Raw genomic sequence first — 19,392 nt, 5'->3', positions numbered from 1 at the left:
CAAATCTCAGGAGAGACAGTTCAGTACTTCATGATCACTCCCAGGAAAAAGGCAAGCCCGGACTCTATAAAATCTGTCCTCCTGTTCATCAATAAGTGGCATAATATTAAAAAAATAAAATAAAAAACCACAATATATTACAATACTTTGTAGGCATTAATTGGAATAGTATCACCCTTATGGAAACCACAGCAATAATATGAGACAAAGTTTATCACAAAAGATTCAATTTAGTGCAGTCTTATGTAACTATATCTTAGTTTTTCCAATATTCAGGTACTAAAAATGATTTATGCTATCAGTCAGTACACAAAAGTACAATGAATGAGAATTAAGGAAGAATAGAGCATGTTGCTCACATGCAATCATAAAAGTGCAGATTTTGGAGGTAATTATCTCTACACTCTGAGGCCTGAAGGAAGTTAAGAAAATAAAAATGGTAATCTAATTACTTGATCTGAATTATAACAGTGCCATAAGGCATGTTTTTATGCAGAAAAGATTTCTTCAAGATGACAAACTAAGCCCAAAATTCTTCTTTAAGCTATAAATTACATTTCAGAGGACTGTTGTATGGGTACATTGCGCTACAGAGGGAAAAATCTAATATTTACAGAGATGCAATCTCAAAATGGTCACTGAGACCAGAACTGGACATTCACACAAAGGCAAAAGTCCCATAAATTTAACAGACCTTGCCTGGTATCCTAGAGGCAGAGCTGACTTCATAACTCAGAGTCAAAAAAAAGATAAACTGGGGGCAATATTCAGTGTTAGTAACAGTCAGAAGCTAAGAATAAAGAAGAACATTGCATCTCTCAACAGCAATAAAATTTGTCCAGCATCCCAGTGTCTCGCTTTGGAAACTCTGCGCTCTCCCAGCGAATTCACAAGGACTTGTGTAAATCAGTTCATCCAGAGAAGCCAGCATGGAGATGCCAACACACAGATCTTTTAATCTATATGATCAATGAAAACAAGAAATGGACACATAGTATCAATGTATGCCATGACTTTTCATAAGAAAAAACTGTTCCACCAACAATCAGTTTCAGAAAGATGAAAAGATATCCAGAATTGCTTTAAGAAAAACTCCTTTTGGCAATTTAAGGTCACAAGGTGACCAAAATATTTACTAAATAGAAGTAGCAGGACCATACATTCAGTTCTCAACCAATTATATTCATGAAGAAAATAAATGCTTTTAAAAATATTTGGGAGAAAGTCCACTGTTAAGTCCCCACAGTTGTGCCCTAAGGTGAAAACATTAACAACACTTAACTTTGCCAAGAAATATCAGACGACTGTAGGCACAGAACGCATGGCTGAAATTGTTTATTTAGCTACCCTGTTTGCATTGCTGTTTGCCTCCGAGTAAAGCGCTATAAATCCTTGCTCTGCAACTCCCACCCCTCTGATTTTCCCTTTTTAGGGCAAGATGCAGCACAGCGGGCAGGGAGGGCTGTGCGACAACCGCGCGGATCCGCGCGGAGCGCGGGGAGGCCGCACGCACCCGTTGTGAGGAGCCCCGGGTGTTGGATGCGCTCCGTCAATTCACCTTCATCCCGGCAAATCCAACAAAGATGCTATTTTCTTCATTTCAGAAGTGATTGACATTTTAATTATTCTACAGCTGGAAGTGTTAATCACACTATGTAGTGAGGCGATAATTCACAGCTAGTAAAATTTCCTGCAATGATTTTACAAGCATCAATATACAGTTTACATCATTAAAATAAAAAAAACCACACACAACAACAACAAAAAACCACACATATGCAACACACTCCCAGGAAACCTTTCTTAGCATAGATTGTTATCCCTTTCAATCAGATTATGTAAATTGATGATGAGTTACTTCAAGGGGTTCAAACACAGTAACTTTACTTTTTGTTCTTATGTTGATTCATTAATAAGGATACACGCATAGTAAGTAGTCCAGAGCCTTCCTCAGTCCACTGATAACATTTTTTCCACCTATTCTACAAAAGAAGAGAATTTCTCTGGCAGGTTGGGGGGCTTCCCTCGTGCAAGTTTTATAAAGAAAAGCTGTGGTTGCTTTAAAAAACAAAGAAGAAAACAAACAAAAAAAGTCCTTAACAGGATTTCACATGCTATTATCCTTGTCATATACTGACACATGTTTAAGTGCATGCTGTACATCAGGCACTTGCTCTTCCAAGGAAAGGTTTATGAAAAATCATCTCTAATACTCTCTGGTTGCAGACAGTACCACAGATTTTCACAGGTATGCAAGGAGAGATCTCCCACTATGGGATTTCACAGTCCACACACACGTTCTGTGGCATAAGCTGAGGAAGAACATCTTATAGTTGGAGTGACATATTTCTGGCACACAACAGCAAAGTTACTGGGAGGTGCTGGGCCAGAGAGGCCAATGCGAGCCAAAAGGCTTTGGCAGGAGGGAGAAGTGACAAGGCTGCTGCAAACCCCCTGCTGCACAGAAGTGGCAGAAGCCGGTCTCCTAAAATGGGACACGGCATAGACATTCCGGACACCAGCAAATGTGAGCACTGATGTCCAAATAACTACCTATACGCCAGAATATTCTGTTACTGCATAGCAGCTGGGGATAAGAAATCTGAAGTCAGGAGAGTTTCTATGTTTCCACCCTATTTTCTAAAGTACTAAGAAATTAGAATATCATTTTTAAAAGTAAATTGAAAGACCTATGAAATCCAGGCTCCCAAGAGTCACCTTGTCAGTTTTGAGAAGATTAATGTGTCCTTGGCACATTTATGGATGTGCTCTGCTCATCAAGAAGTGTTATAGTCCAGGATAGATAGTAGCCAACCAGATAACAACAGTAGCCAACCAAAGATCATCTCCTACAGAACTATCAATACAAAAAGCTGAAATGAAGCAGCAATACATATATATATATATATACACACACACACACCCCTAATGAATTACTTAAAGAATGTAATCGCTTCACAAGAAACATTTTAAAATCAATCATTCATTTGCTTATTTATTTGGGGTGTGCAAGATGATTTATCTTTTGCAAAACTCAGTCAGTTGGCTGCTGAGAAATTCTCAAAGAAAAACATGCTAAAAACAAATGGCAAAAAGATTCCATTAATTTTCTAAGGAATATTATGGGTGTGGTGAGACTGCTCTGGCAGCCTGCACACGCACGGGTTCAGCACAGGATGGCTGTAACATATCATCATCTATTTCAGAGATAAGAGTTCTTCACTTATTGGATACAACAATCCTACCACACGCTCACAGGTCCACTGTTCTCTCTGAATAAAATGTAAAAAGGTAGTTTTTCCAAGTTTAAGATGGCCCTGTATACAGATGTATCTCAGTTTCTGAGGTTAATAAACGTATCTATCAGATACAGACATTAAAATGAACTTCATTACCATAATAAGCAGTGTTCAAAAAGTTTCATATTTAAGTTACTACTAAATTTAAAATACTATGTTTACATAGCATTTCTTTGGAAAAAGTTTTTATTTATACATGGGGGAGGGGGAGCAGGGAGAGAATGTCAGGGGTTTTCGGTTTGTTTTTTAAACACGGGCCCATAAATGACTTCACCAACCAGCCACACCTGTGAATCAGTCTAACAAAAGGCTAACACAGGGTATCATCTGAAACAACACAGAATTCTCCCCTGTAATGCTTATTTCCTGAATCTGTGGATATCTTTAATACATCAAAGCATAACAAATGTTCTTACATCTTCAGGTGTGTGAATTTTGAAGGAAATCAAGCAAATCATTTCAAAGTCTATGTGTCAGAAAAGCAAATTACCTAAAATTTCACATATTTGTCTCTTATTGAAGTCAGCAAGAATACTTAGATCCTTGTCAATAATTTGCTTATGCAATGATTTGTTATGAACATCTTACCAAAGACCTTGTAATTTATATACTTCTTTTATCCTTTGCTGGATACACATATCACAAAGTATTTTATCTTAGACTAAACACTGATCTTTGAATGTAGTAAAACACACTAATAACAAATAAACTGATGTTCAAACAAATATAGCTCAGGCAATTTGTTAGTAACGCTAACTTTTCACATTAATGGATAAAAGACAAGAAAAGGAGAAAGTTCATAAGTATCATTTTCACACAAGTCATTAAAACTTGTGGCTTAAGAAATGGGTCAGGAGTAGCTTCAAATCAGGCTCGCATGGTGTTTCATTTTCCTTGTGTAAGATGTGGATCTTGGATCCATAAGTGTTCCTCTGAGCCAAAACAAAAGGAGGAGGAAAAAGAGATTGACTGCAGGCCAAAAAGAGGCGGGTGTGATCGTGGGTATATGATTAAGCAGGCCCACACATTTTTTGGTTCTGAAAGTGTATCAAGATCACACTTTTCTTGGCCAAGAAGTATGAAGCTATTGCATTACTGTCTCCTCAGTTAGCGGGATAAGTTCCATGCTCAAACTTATTGATTTATGGCTAGGATTAGTATGTGGGGTGGAACATATCAGTCATACCATTTCATTCCCATTTCATATCAGGAATGACTAAAAAAATAAGTTCTTTCAGATTAATCTACCCAACCAAAGCTACAGAACAGAACTGTTGGCAGGATAAAGGCAGTAAGGACCAGTGGTCTTTAATTTTTAGTACTAATCTGTAGGCTAACTAGGGAAGTTATTTGTAACACCTACCAAGGACTTGACAACAAGTAGTTTAGAAACATATCTAGCATGACATTGTTATTCTTTGTTCACAGAGCAACTAGCAGATTAGGATCACATTCCATGAACATGCCTACTAAGAATGTACTAAAACACAAATTCAAAAAGAAACTTCCCTACCCTGGAGAAGAATGAAGCACTTTTAAACAAAGCTACTTGCTTTAATCCATACAAGTTACAATGGTTAGCAGAACAGACTAACCCATAGGCAAAAAGAAGGAAAAATAACAGAATTAAAAGATAACAGAGAAAATAACAAAAAAAAAAAAAAAGTGAGAAGGAAGCTGAAAGAATATGGGCAGAGAAATAGAATTGCCACCTGATAGGCGATTCAAAGCCAATGCTGCCCTGAAACTTGCACTAACTGTAGAAAAGATCATGAGATCCTTGGGCTGCTTAGCCCAAGCACATGAGCTCTGCAAAGAGATAAGCCATTTCCGTGGTGCTTAAGCAATAGACAAGCCAAGTTCTGTGCTTGTTTCTGTAATTCTCAGTTCCATTTTAAAAGCGAAACTGCCAGCATTGTGTACTGTACAACAGAGAAAATACTTTCTCCCACCCTTTTGCTTCCATATAACAAGTAACTTCATTGTATTTTTCCTCGCATGCTCTCAAATTCATCAAATTCATCAAATGTACAGCTACAAAAGAACATTTTCAGATCGGGTAATTGCTAGAGGATAAAAAGCTTAGCTAATGGCTCTTAGTCTTATCAAAACTTTGCTAATAACGTTTATGTGATCTTCTTGATCTTCTCCTATTTCCAAGAATCAGAAAAATGCCCTTCTGTTCAGATAATCAATTTTAAGAGTATCACTGCCTGTACCCAGGAAGGACACATACATCTTTGTCATCTTGGGCATTATAATAGCAGAGAATAAGTCTCGTATTTGTATATATAGCTATGTATAATGGATAGCTATATTTCAATTACGAAAAGATATTTCTTCGCTTATGGGAAAATCAACTATTTCATTTTATCCATTTCTTTTTTTATTTAAACATGTTATCCAAAGGGTAAAATCTTAGTTGCATTAGTATTAATAATAAAAAGAACATAAATCTAGGAATCCTACTGGAATCAGCTCCAACAGGGTTTATGCTTTGGATGAAGTACAAATTTTCAAAGGGTTTCAAAAGTTTCAGATATATTGTCAAAAATCTGACCTGAAGCGATATAATAAAGATCAGATTTAAATGCAGCAGAAAATAACTCGGTACATAAGTAGTCATATATCATTTATATATCTATCACATCCTCAAAACTAACATATTCTTCAACATACTTGGAAAAAAATACATAGTTGGCCATTTAGTTATTGTCTAAGCATCATAATATCTATAAATACTTACAAAAGATGTTACATTCAGAGCTCTAACAGGGTAATAAAGCTTGCCTTGGATACCCAAAGGTTACTCAACTTTTCACAGTTGACTAAGATTTATAAACCAAATCAGAAAGGTCTTTCATAAATTAGGTGACTCTGTAACTAAGCAAGTAGAACGTAGCTCCAGCCATGGAAATACGGCATAGTATTCACACAACTCTTGTAAATAAGGCACAATGGGGTAGCAACATTACGAATCCAAAATGCCAGGGAAAACAAAACCATAGGGGAAAAAATAACTGGGAAATATGATAAAACAGATTTTGTTCCACTAAAAAGTGACTGAAGCCGCATGCTTGTAGAAAAACAAGATAGAAATTCATCTTCGCCCAAACAGAACCAAGAACAGAAAGCAATATCAGCAAAGTACAAGACAAAAATCATGAAACAAATCCACAAAGCAACTTGAAAATTCACCCAGATTTGAAAGGTTTTCTTCTTTATCATTCTTTAAAGAAAAAAAAGTGACAGAAGAAGAGATCAGAACTCTCAGACTTTAGGATTCTAGATGATTAGAAATTGATTTCTCACCATGATTAGCGAAACAGCAGTTTCTTCTAGATTTGACAGAATACCAATGTAATATTGGCATTCTTTGAGTGCCCTGAAATGCAGATATCAGGCTCATATATAGCTAGAAATTCCTGAAGAGCTTTTAACTTTCACATGGCAAGCTCAGAAAATATGAAACTTGAAAATTCTGAAAAAATTATTTACCATAATTTAATACTCCAACATAAACTGGGAAGGAAGGAAAAGATTGTTGAGGACACAGTAACTGTTGGAAAAGGGTTTTATTTGTTTGTTAGTTTTAATCTAGGTGTAAAATGTAAATCATGCTTAAATTTCCTGCTAAGCATCAATCTAGAAAGTCCTGATTTATTTTTTAATTTTTAAAAGATCAAAAATAGTACAACAGATTACATTTGGAGACTTTCATGACCTAATGGCTGGCAAGATAATAAATAATGCATCTTCATCTGAAATGCAGATTAGACCGTTCTTAAGTGATTAGCAATTTTTAAATAATATACATGAATGGAATGCATACATAACATACAAGACTCCATGGACAGTATTTATAGTTCACCAGTTTAAAGAGACAAAAAGCATCGCAGTTATTCTTCATAGCATGACATTAGAGAAAAATTATTGCTACAATAAATCTGTCTTAATACTTCAACAACTGTGGGGGTTTTTTCCCCCCTACAGTTTTCCTCCTATTCAAAACAGTCCATGAATAGTGGATGTCCTATAACTAAGTTGAAATCATTCAGTGATATTCAAATAATCGTGAATTTTTGAACCAATATCACTGCAAAACATCTGCAAATAATTTGCTTCAAGTATGTACATTGAAACATGCATCACCTTACCAAATTGGCAAAGTTGCATGCTGTCTTTATCTAGCTGAATTACTTCTTTAAATACTACAAGAAAAAAAAAAATCCTCAACTTGGAATTTTACAATAGGATAAGCACAAATAGAACAACTTTCTGCTGATGAAATAATTTGTCCATACAAAATTCAAACACTCTGAAATTAATATTGAAGACAAGCTGAGAATCTAAGAAGCCAACAAAGTTTCAACAGTTTTCAATATGCCTTTTGCATTTTCTTCAGAGTTAAATTTTATATTATGATGAAAGAGAATCAATCTGTAGTTACAGCAGGTACAGATTAATCTCATACTACACCAGACACACCAGAGGATACACCAGGACTGAAATAATATGGGAAACGCGTTGGAACAAATCCTATTACAACATACCAAAGCCATTTACTTAACTGTAGTAAAGAAAAGGGACAGCAAGGGAGTTTTGACTTAATAAATTTTCATTATGATCATAATAAGGCCAAGCAAATCAAGGAGAAAGAGAAAACTCTGCATATAACTGCTGGCAGTACAAACCCTCCCTGCAGGAGGGATCCTGTGCTCCCACTTGCTTCTCCCTATAGAATTTTCAGGCTCTTGCCTTGTCTCAGCATTAGTCTTCCTACGCTGACAGCTTTCATCTTCTTTCACATCCCTTACACTCCTCAGCATTTTTCTTAAGATCTACCACACACATCCCCAAAACTGCTATGCAAAAAAATACACGGTTCAGCGTATTTCCTTTTATAGGTCTCCACAGACATAAGAGCAGCAGCAATCCTACCCCTAAAACTGTTTTTTGTACTTTGGTAAGAGAATCAACTTGCATTTAGTTGTATGTGCTTTCTGTTGTAACATCCCAGCAAAAACAGTAGAAGGAAAAAAGCTTTTCAAAACATTATTGACAAGATGCAGAAAGACTTCCAACATAACAAGAGCTAGTAAAATTAAGAGATACTTCATAAACTCTAACCGTCCAGGGAACAGAAACGTAGCATCCTCCACAAACGCAATTACTGATCTTTGACCAAACTCTGGAATCACTCACAAACAGTTTACACTTCTTTAATCAACACGTGAATGCTTTTCCGTGGGCAGCCAGGCACCACGTTCGGATCTGGAAGGCTGGATAGTTCTACAGCACTGCTCCAAGCACAGAGTTAAAGATATGAACAGTGATGGGTTTTCCTGCTTTTCTGCACAAGCAGAAAGATCAACACTTCCTGAGAATTCACCCTCTGGGCCACATCTGCGCCCTAGAGCACGCAGCCGAGGGACAAGCCATCTCCACCTTGACATCAGCTGGAAATCTTGCCTTACTTGGGGAAAAACAACCCAAACTACAGAAAAACAAAACAAAAAAAGCCCGGGCATATGATCTTCCACACCCAAAATAAAACATGAGCTTTAGAGTCAGGTGTAGCTGATTTAGTCCAGGTCACAACGCAATATAATAGAGTCTGCCTGCAAGCAGAACTCGCTCAGCAAGGGACCCCCAGCACAGGCTGAGCTCCAGCATCCCCACGTGTCCCGCTCCCTCCGGGCTCTTCACATTCCACAGATTGCTCAGGCTGGGCTGCAGCTCAACGTTCATGGGGGTTCAACATGCCGCACGACACCCGCTATGAATCTAGTCTGGAATGTACTCCTTAGCCATTAAAAAAGGAGAGTGGGAGGGGAAAGAGGGCAACAAACCATGATTGATACCATGTTTTTATTGCAGAACTGTTAATGTTACACATGCTGCAAAGAATTTTTCTCTTAGCATTAAATATACAAATGTGACTTTTTTTTTCTCCCCACTCCCCCAAAAGTGAAAGCTCTTTCTACTTGTAAAGCTTTTTCAGTAAAGAGTTATTAAATTACAAGCTTTCCCAAGTGTGTACTACATTTGTACTACATTTTGAAGAAAATATTATCCCATTTTTTCATTCCTATGCCCCTTTCATATAATCAACGGCACAGATATTGTTTACAGCCCATTTTTTTCTCCAGTTTTCCTTATTCTACCTTTTCAATACAGGACTTTTATTCTCCTCCCTTTTTTCATTATGTTTCCTAGAAGAAGCATGTTCAAGAGCACACAGGAGAAGGCAGTAGCACATTTCTTAACACATGGGGTTCAGTATGTGAAGCATTCGCCCATGTCTGCATCACACGGCACGTGCTGAAAGCGCCCTGACTGCAGCAAACTGAACTGCTGCCAAGCAGCCCAGCACAGCTGAGAAGCACATACTTTCTTTCAACAGCCACTTTAAAGCCTATTTTAATGTTTCTTCAAGTGCTGAAAAATAAAGTAAAATCTTGCTCAGATAAATATTATGCTTACTACATATGAAAAGTAACAGAGAAATCCAAATATAAATTTCTTTCTCCTCCACAGAGTATATTTGATACACATTTACTGCCATGAAAAATAATTTCTCAGTAGGAAAAAAATTTAAAAAGGGGGATGGAGGATCTTATACAAAACATAAATTCAGCACTGGTTGCAAACCTGTAATCAACACTACATGACCTTCCTGAAGGGATTACTGCTCCAGCTTTCCTCATTAAATTGTGAGGGGCTGGCTGCCATCAGCTGCTACCTGATGATGATAGGAGGATTTTCCCAGCACATTATAGCAACCAAGCAACTTGACAAACTTCCTACAAAACTGGAATATTGTATCTCTGCAGTATGCAATGGAGTTTTGCCAAAAGCTTAACAGCCCTATTATTTCTCCCTGACAGGCTGTTTTACAGAAGATAATACTTTTTGATTATAGTAAGTCAAAGTGGGAGGTCGCTGGACAGAAAAAAAAGGATATTTACATTGGACCTTTGGCATCATTATAACTAGATAAATGGCAAATACAATGCTTCACTTGGAGTGACACTGCAATTGTTATACTGTACATTTAAAAGATAAAGATAACTTAGCCCTTATCAAAATACTACGCTTTTTTTTTTAAACAGTAAAGACACTAAAAAACAAGAAAAAGAAGCAAGAGGGAAATACTCTCCACAACACTGCATGTGAGTGGGATGAATGCAGCATAAATAGGGCTGTGACAATTCAGACCAGCTGAAGATCTAGTCTTAGCCAAATAAGCCCATTATAAATGATTAACCATGGAGACACAATAGCATATACACTAGCAAATTGGGAGACAAAGGTATTTTAACAAGTAAGATGTACACTGGTAACAAACCCCTCATCACCTATAAATAAATTTTAGACTAAACTTTCCCTCCAAGTTTTTTATCCTAAATAGTCATCTATCTGATCTCTTCAGCGTGTAGAAGGGAGCAAGCAGCACCGGGGTCCTATGAAAAGCAATCCCCATGGAGAGACGATCTATGAGATTCTGTCTAATAATTCATGTTCTCTCCAGAACCACTCAGCTGGACAGAGAGACAGAAAATAGATGCAGAAAGAGCAGGGCTGAGGAGAGGAAATCTAAGAGGAAACAACAGTGCAAACAACTATTTCTTTCAGACAAGGAAGGAGTAGGAGATTGTTTTTCTGTTTGGCATGTCTTCTGTGGGGAGAAGAGTTACAAGTGTTCAGTATACAGAACTCTTCGTTCATATGTCAATATGTACAGCAAATCACTAATTAAAAAAACAATGATTTTAAAGTGGAATTAAGACTTCATAATTATTCTAGACCCACTTCTATTACCAAGAAAGTTAAATCTTCACATTTGAAGTTTCCAAAAACATAGCAAAATAAAACTGCACAGGAAAGAAACAGTGCTTATATCTGTTATTTTAACTATGGGAAAAGAAGAATGGCACATATGTTATAGCTTAACTCTGATCAAATTACATAGGAAATCTGGGCTCATAGTAATGCAAAAGATGAGGAAACAGAAAAATCTATCAAAGGTCGTATGTGAAATGCAAGAGGAAGAACATAATAACCTTTCTGTGTCAGTCTCCAAAGCATCGTGCTGAAGAATTCCTACAGGGAACAGAAATTCCCACAGGGCACCAGATATAGAAGTCAAAAGTGTTGTTTTCGTGGCTGAACCTCCTGTGCTGGCTTTAGTGGTTATAAAATCCATTTGATATCAGCAGAAATGCTTCTGGTTTGCACCAGAATAGCATGTTTACTTGAAAAGTAGTTGCAGGAATTTGTTACTGCAACTCCATTTGCTAGCACCCTCATCCGGATGCTACCACCCACACCACAGACAGCACAAGGAAACATGTTCTTAGCCAGAAGCTTAACTACATTTATTGGTAAAATGCAACTCCCGGCAACAAACTTAGGAATCCAGACTTGGCCTAGAGAAAACTTTACTGTTGTGTCTGTTTACAACTAAATGAGAAGCAGTCATAGGCAAAATGAAAGCATTAAGTTTAAAAGTGTAGAAAAGTCCATAGCGAATGCTCTTACTTTATAGGTCTAAACAAAACCAGCAAGGTTCATGTTCAACTAAAGGACTTAAGCACCACCTCATCGGTGAGATTCCTGAGGATTTTAAATAGAAAACGCTGCTGGGCCTTTCCAGGCCGGGAGGCCTGAGCCGACAGAGCGCCCTCCCGAGCTGGATGGGACCATTTTGAGCTCCAGCATTGGTGTTGGACACGTACAGGCTGCCTGCAGGATCCCCAGGGCCACCTAGACTAGTTCAGACTTTCATCTTGCTCAGAGACACAAACCATGGAAGCTGAAATTAAATTCCTCTAAACGGTTTTCCAGACAGTGCTTTAGAACGGATGAGCCACAAGGTCCTCCTGCCCTGGAGACTCTTTCATCGCAAGAATCAGAAGGGTCCTGACATCTTTAAACAATTTCTTTTCTGTCCCTAAAATATAGTGTTTCTCATACTGTGGCAAATGCACATTGTATATCACTTGCGATGAGAACCAAAATCAAACATCTGCCTTGCAAATTGCTGTACATGTCACACAGCAATTCTGAATATATATTTCATGGTACAGCCCTGACAGATGTAATGGATGATATACTGGTACACAGATAGCATAAAAGATTACTGAACACTATTCATAAGAATAAAAATCAGCTTACACAGAGAATATTCTCTTACTATTCAGATGCCTACTGAATACAACTTTGTTAAAATAATATTTTTATAAAAAAGAAAAATTGTAATTTTACCTGGGAACAATACTCAGGTATCTATTTCACTAATTTTCTTTTAAGTTTGCTTTTACAGTATGTTTTCCACCATGATTACTCTTTAAACACACTACTCACTTTTCAATGATACTTTCAGAGTTATGATAATGCAAAAATAAATAAGCTTAACAGGTAAAGACTTCCTAAAGTTAGGAATTTATAAAGCCTGAACTGCAGAAGGGAAATACCAATTTAGACGATCTTTAAAAAAAAAAAAAAAAAAAGCCACGCTTTCAAAAAAGCCAAGCTTTCAACAGTTCTATAAAAACCAAATTAAAAAGAAAAATCAGTATTTAGAACAGCATAAACACACACATGCCAGGAGAACATGCCACCAAAAGCCCCACATTGTCCTAGTGTCCTGTCTTAAGTTTGTTTCTCCAACTTTGCCCACTTCCTTTAAGTCAGACAGATTTACTTTAGAAAACAATCTTTTGACTAAAAATAGAGTTGAGCATTAAAATGTATTCTGTGAGTCTCAGTTCTTACTGACTGCAGTTTGTCTGAGCATAGACAGTTAAGTTCAGAAATTGTTACCCAAGGCTGACAGTTCTCAGCACGCACTTGCTGAGCCGTAGCTCATTCCTGACCTATACTGCAAGATCAGTCAAGTGTTACTTCTTTTGGGAATACACGGGATGGTTTCCTAAAAAGCAAGTAATCTTTACATGGCAAAGGAAACACATTTTGAGAACTGTTTTAAGTTATGTACTCTGATTAATTTGTGAAGAAAAATTAAATTTAAAGTTATGCCTATACATTCAGATCACATTTTCTTTTTAAAGAAAATTCACCTGCATAAAAACAGCACAAGTGACATGACATGCAGAGCACTGTGTGTTTTCTCTAGATTTTGAAAGTGGTTTGAATTTCACAAACTAGTGAAGTTTGGTCAGTAGTGCATTCATAAAAAGCAAAAGACAGAAAATGTCCTGTTTTCAAGACTCAATTAATATTTTGGTTTCTCTTCTGTCACAGAAGCCACTCCAAGCAGCCATTCAAACTTTGATGGTAACATGCCAAAAATACCAGGAGAGCTGACCACAACTGGCATGTTCTGAAAGGGAAATTGTTTTCTTCAAATCACACTGAACTAAGTCATTGGTTTCTCCACATATACTACTGAATTCTCAATAAATAAATAAAAACATAACCACAGTAATAAAGGGTTTCAAAATAGCACCTGTGTCCACAAAGAGGCAGCTAGATCAGAGACATGCAACTGATCCAAATATTACATACAAGGAGTGAAAGAGTCAAGGTGAGGACCTTCTCACAGACCAGAAACTGAAATTACATCCATCAGGATTAAGTATTTGTCCAAATATTTTTAAAAATTTATTTCCATATGAATAAGTTATTTTTTCTCCTTAAACTGTTCTACTTCACTGCTAAATATCAAGTAAATGATCTTTCCTGAGCCACTAATATTCTATTATTTCGGTCTTCAAGGCTGTCCAACTTTCTACTTTATAACATAATCTGCCTTTGTCTTTATGCTCCCTCCCACATTTTTGTCCTCAGTAAACTTCATTGGCATAATTTGTTTATGCTGAAGTTGATAATAAAAACAAGCAAAAAGACGACACATACACACACAAAAAATCTCTTCAACCTAATCCTCAAGGAATTAGGTGCAACCTCCATCCAAACAATCCTTCATAGTTATTCATCGCTGACATATTTTTAACACATTTCTTATGTACTGTGTACATTCTCTACCAAGGACTATAATTTTTAACCACAGGAAATTAGTAAAGTTGCACTTCGAAGAATGGCTGAGGATAATGTATTTAAAAGTTCTTCTAAATTCCTGTACTGCAACTGCTAACTCATATTCGACCTATAGGAGATAAATTTTCTCTTTTCCCTCAGGCAAACACAGACCAAGTTTCCAGTTGCAGGAAGATTTTGAAATCAAAAAGAAAAAACAACTATTGAAACAGAACCTGCAAAAGTAATTAAAGCATCCCTTTAAAGCATTTAAAGTCGAGTAGAAAGCCAAAGAGCTCCAGTGGGAAACTTCTGTAACACAGAGTTATTGAAGTCAAAAACATCTCCATACTTCTTAATCCGTGCTCTACTTTTTCCACACCTGAACAGAATGCTATTTTGTCAAAAACTGTTTCTTTTCTCCTCACTTTTTTTTCCTTTCTGATCTGGAGATGGCTCAAATCAGAATATGAGAATATTCTTCATAGCTTCATCTTTTCTCTCTATTTGAGTCTCTTCTTTGGCTATAATCTTCTTTCCATAGCAAAACATTCTTCCTGTTTGTACCACTTCTTTATGATGCTAATCTTATATTCAAATTCTTTTCAAAATAAAATCAGGACAGTCACATAAATATGTTTAAACTTATTTTCTTCACTGACACAAGTAACACTACTAGGAAAACAACCTCAGCAAATATCCATCATCCAATTGCCCTGACAGGCTCAGATTCAACATTTTACCTCTCCTTAGGGACAGAGGGCTTCTTAGGAGCCAGGAGGTGGCCTAATTAAAACCATTCAGGACAACTGAGAAGCTGGGATACTCTTATCCATTCACAGAGCCTGTATACACTTCTAAAAATTTGCTTTTTGACCAGAGACCTGAGTGTTTGTAAGAAAAGTTTAATCTGACCCTAATTTAACACAGCACTGTGCTGCTGAATAACTGCTTTGGTAAAGTGAGAAAGGGAACAGCATTATTGTGCATCCAAAGTCAGCATAGGACCAGACAGATTTTCAGCTAATATAAAACAGCATTCATCTCATTAACTTCTTTGGCCCAGAATCATCTTTAGCTTAAAAGTACACACATTGCACACACTTTCCACTACAGAGTTTTTCCACAAGCTGAATCTCTGCCTCATCCACCTCCTTCTCCTGCTCCTCGCGGTCACATCCTGTTGCTGCCCCAGCTGGTCTTCATTATTTCATCCTCAGCAACAGTATGCAAGCACGTCCTGCCCAAAGCTAAGAAGCCTTTTCCTTTTGCTACTTTCCTAGTGCTAGAGAAGACTGAAAGCACCACCTAATGGTATAAATAATATCCTGAATATTAGATATTAAGAAGTGTTTCTTAACTACCTTAAGGAGTTATGGGTCCATATAACAAATTTTACTGGCCATGTTGCCTAGATTGTCAAGTACAAAAACAGGGAATGTTATTTTATTCCACATACAGGACAAGTTGTCCAATATAACTAAGCCATATTTATATAAGGGCAAATCCTTCTATATCGTGTATATTTCACAAACATTCTCATTTTCCAAAAGAGCTTAAGTAAGGAGATCTCTAGTACAGTGGCCACAATTCCGCATCTGCATTCTGAAGAAAACAGAGATCTGTATTGGAGACCAGTAAACAAGGACACCTCTAGTGCTACGTGCATCAAAAACAAAAACATTCTGCTTCATACAGCAATGCAAGAGCCCATCTGTGGGTTGCCTTATATCATCAGCACACATTAATCAGAAATTGAAGTAACTAGAAAGCTGTCTGTTTTCTTACTTTATCCAGATATTACTACTTGGCTTCTGCAGTGTTCCTTGCTACTTTCAAGAGTACAAATGAAATAAATAAATAAAAAGCATGATTTCATTCACAATAGCTTGGATTCAGTTTTGGCAGGACACTGCAAATTGCTGGAGTTGACCTCTGACTCTGAAGCAAGCTGTGTGTTATTTAATTCAGGCCTGAACAGAATCACTGCAAGGCTCTTCCTGCCTTCGTTCCAAGAGTTAGTGATCTGGGCACGTCTACTATTGGTGACCAATAAAACTGACTCTTTTCTAGCATTTGTCAATATATTTTTCCTTACTAAAAGAATCATGCAAGATAACCTGATGATTCTTTTTCACTAAGACTAATAAGAATTCTATCTTCCGATTTAGAATGTTTCTTTATAACAAAGATGATCTTAACACTATTTCAGTAAGTAAAGAAATTGAGACAACAAACAATAAAAGCTTCGGCCATATTTTGCAGCAGGTCCACAGCAGATATAGGAAAAAAATGCAGGTTCTTAGACCTGTTCCAAATGTCTGTTCGTTGGGCAGCTTTGTTTCTCTGTATATGACATATCATCTGATTACTTTAATCAGAACAATAGCAAAATCATAGACCATCTTCATTATTTCCAAGCCTTTGTCTGCCACCCTAAAATTCCAGCAATACCATTCTTATGGTTCTAGCTCCTGGACTTGATCTTAAGACATCTCTTTCCTCTGTGAAGATGAATATGCAGAAAGTAGGTCTCCCTCAATGGCCAGGAACCTGCTCTGCTTGCACAGTGCTTGCTTTAGAGGTTGGAAATATGACACAAAATTATTGAGAGATGCTAACAAGAAAATTTTTCTTCAACTATAAGAGCACCAACAATAAAATTGTTTTAACGTCCTCATGCTTATCATACATGTTAAATTGTGTTCTACAGAACTTACAGCTCCCAGCAGGCTATAACTTTAAATACTGAATGCATGGCAACCAAGGATTCAGACATCATATGCCTCCACAAACACAAAGCAACAGCAGTAGCATTTTTTTTCCTACAAATGTGTTCAAGTAAAATGTGGATCCAAACATGAAAGTACCAGTAGAGTCTTTAATACCAGTTCTTCTAAATGTTGGTATACTAATGTTGACTCTAGGCACTTTCAGGCCTATTTTTTGATTATGTGGGCTTTTTGTTTTGCTTTGTTTTTAGATTTTATACATTAACTCTCTCATTCTGATCCTAGTTTAAGTTTCCAGTGTTTTCTGATATAAGATGAGTCTTTCTTTGATGAGTCTCAACCAGATGAAGCGTGTTTTTTTTGTTGTTTTATTTATTTATTTTAAATGAGGAAAATCTCTCCTGAAATAAACTGGCACGGATTTTTTTTCTCCAGAAGCTAGGAAAAAAAAAGCCTGTGGACTTTTATTACTTGCAACCTACCTAGAAGCCCATTTACATGGCTTTACTTGCAGCCTTTATTTGCACTTTATTAGCCAAGTGATGATTTTTCCATCTCTTTTCTGGCAGATTCATTCCTCTTTGGAATGTCAGTGTCCTTTTTCTAAGACCTGATCCAAGCCAGTTTCAAGTTTTACTAAGGCTTTGCAGTTTATGATGAAAGATATCTCCATGCAACCTACACAAAACTGATCAGTCTCATATTTGTTTATACTTTCTCTTATTCTGATGCTGTAGAGGAAATAGGAAATATTCATGACAGCTAAATGAATAGAGGACTAATTTAAGCTTGGGATCATCCATAAATAGTCAGTGAATTTCATTTATTACACATTATAATATATTTTAAGTATATACTCTGACATTTCTGATTGCTGATATATCATATTGCATACATGCACTAAACCACAGTAATGTTTAGCATACTTAGGACTACTTGTGTATCTTGTAATATATAGAAGTGCTTGCTGTGTTTATATTTAAAGCAGATAACACAGATGGTTTCCCCCTCCACAACTGTATAATAAATCTAAATTGTAAATCTCTATTCATTCTGGTTGTCTTGACAAGGCTCCTTTGAAATTATCACTTTTTTCATTCAAAGATTTTTTTTTCCCCATTTTCCCATGTCAAAAGGAATCTCTTGGGGGACATGGTGGTGGGGGGAAAGTCATTTTAAAAACAAAAATTCCATTCATAAAAAATATTTGTTGATGATAAAAACAGAGATCATCCAGAACTTAGTTTTTTTGGTCTACAAGTGGTGTTTGAACATATATGTTTCTTCCCCTCATTTTAAAATATTTTAAATTAATATAAATTAGGGTAGTGAAACATATTTGATTCATTCTGTAATTATAGCACAAACTGTAAGAGAGATGTTTGAATATTATGGTGTGTTTTCCTTTCAGCCATATCAGTTAATCTGATTGTATGAGATGATTTACAGAATAGAGGAGTGCAAAAGTCTTCTACATTTGGGATCTGCCACAGTCTATTGCTCCACTCCCTTGCCGTTTCCCTAAAAGTCCCAGTCACTACACTTTTTACATTTTGCCTGCTCAAACTTCACAATAAAATACCACAACGCTTCCAGGGATACACAAAGGCAAACAAGGTCTTTGCCTATACAAAGTTAAGCATGACAAGTCAAATGATTAAGACAAAGTGCTCAACTTTGGTCAGGGGTATATCAGAGTAGGAGATATTGGACAGAAACAGCAGTGCTACAGAAATATAGTATGATTAGATGCAGATTGGCATTGCCAATTAAATAAAACTAGGAAGCATAATGGAGCAGATAAATATCAAACCATAAATACACAGAAATATCAGTCTGAAAATACACTAGTCAAAGCTTCAAAAGCTGCATTCACCACAAGCATACTTCTACCCTACTTGTCACTGTATTCTAACTTGAAATCTAGCCTGATCACCATATAGTAACTTTTCTAGAGTTTCTTGATTTGCCAAGCTCAAAGAAATTTACACATTTGGAAAGGTATAAACCAGTTTCTGTTTGTAGATGAGACAACTACAGGGCAAAAAAAGAAAAAAGAAAAAAAAATGCTAACCACCAACACACAACACTACTACAGCTGTGAGTTAAAATGCTCACACAATTTAGATTTCAAAAGCAGAGACACACTTGGTCCTTTGATTGCCCTCCCATGGCCTGGGTGGTACGCATATCCTTACGATTTTACTTGCAACAGATGTGAAACTCAAAACCACAAAATGAGAAGAATACAGTCGTTAGAACACAGGTTTGGCAGACCTGAAAGCATATCAAGGCTGCTGCAAAGAGGAGCTTAGTGGACAAAAAAAAAACAGAAGGAAAACACTTTTCTGACTGGC

Source organism: Tinamus guttatus, unplaced genomic scaffold (genome assembly GCF_059628265.1).
Source record: "Tinamus guttatus ecotype Peru unplaced genomic scaffold, ASM5962826v1 Tinamus_guttatus_pri_ptg000227l, whole genome shotgun sequence".
Lineage (NCBI taxonomy): Eukaryota > Metazoa > Chordata > Aves > Tinamiformes > Tinamidae > Tinamus > Tinamus guttatus.
Note: the sequence above shows the minus strand (reverse complement) of the source record.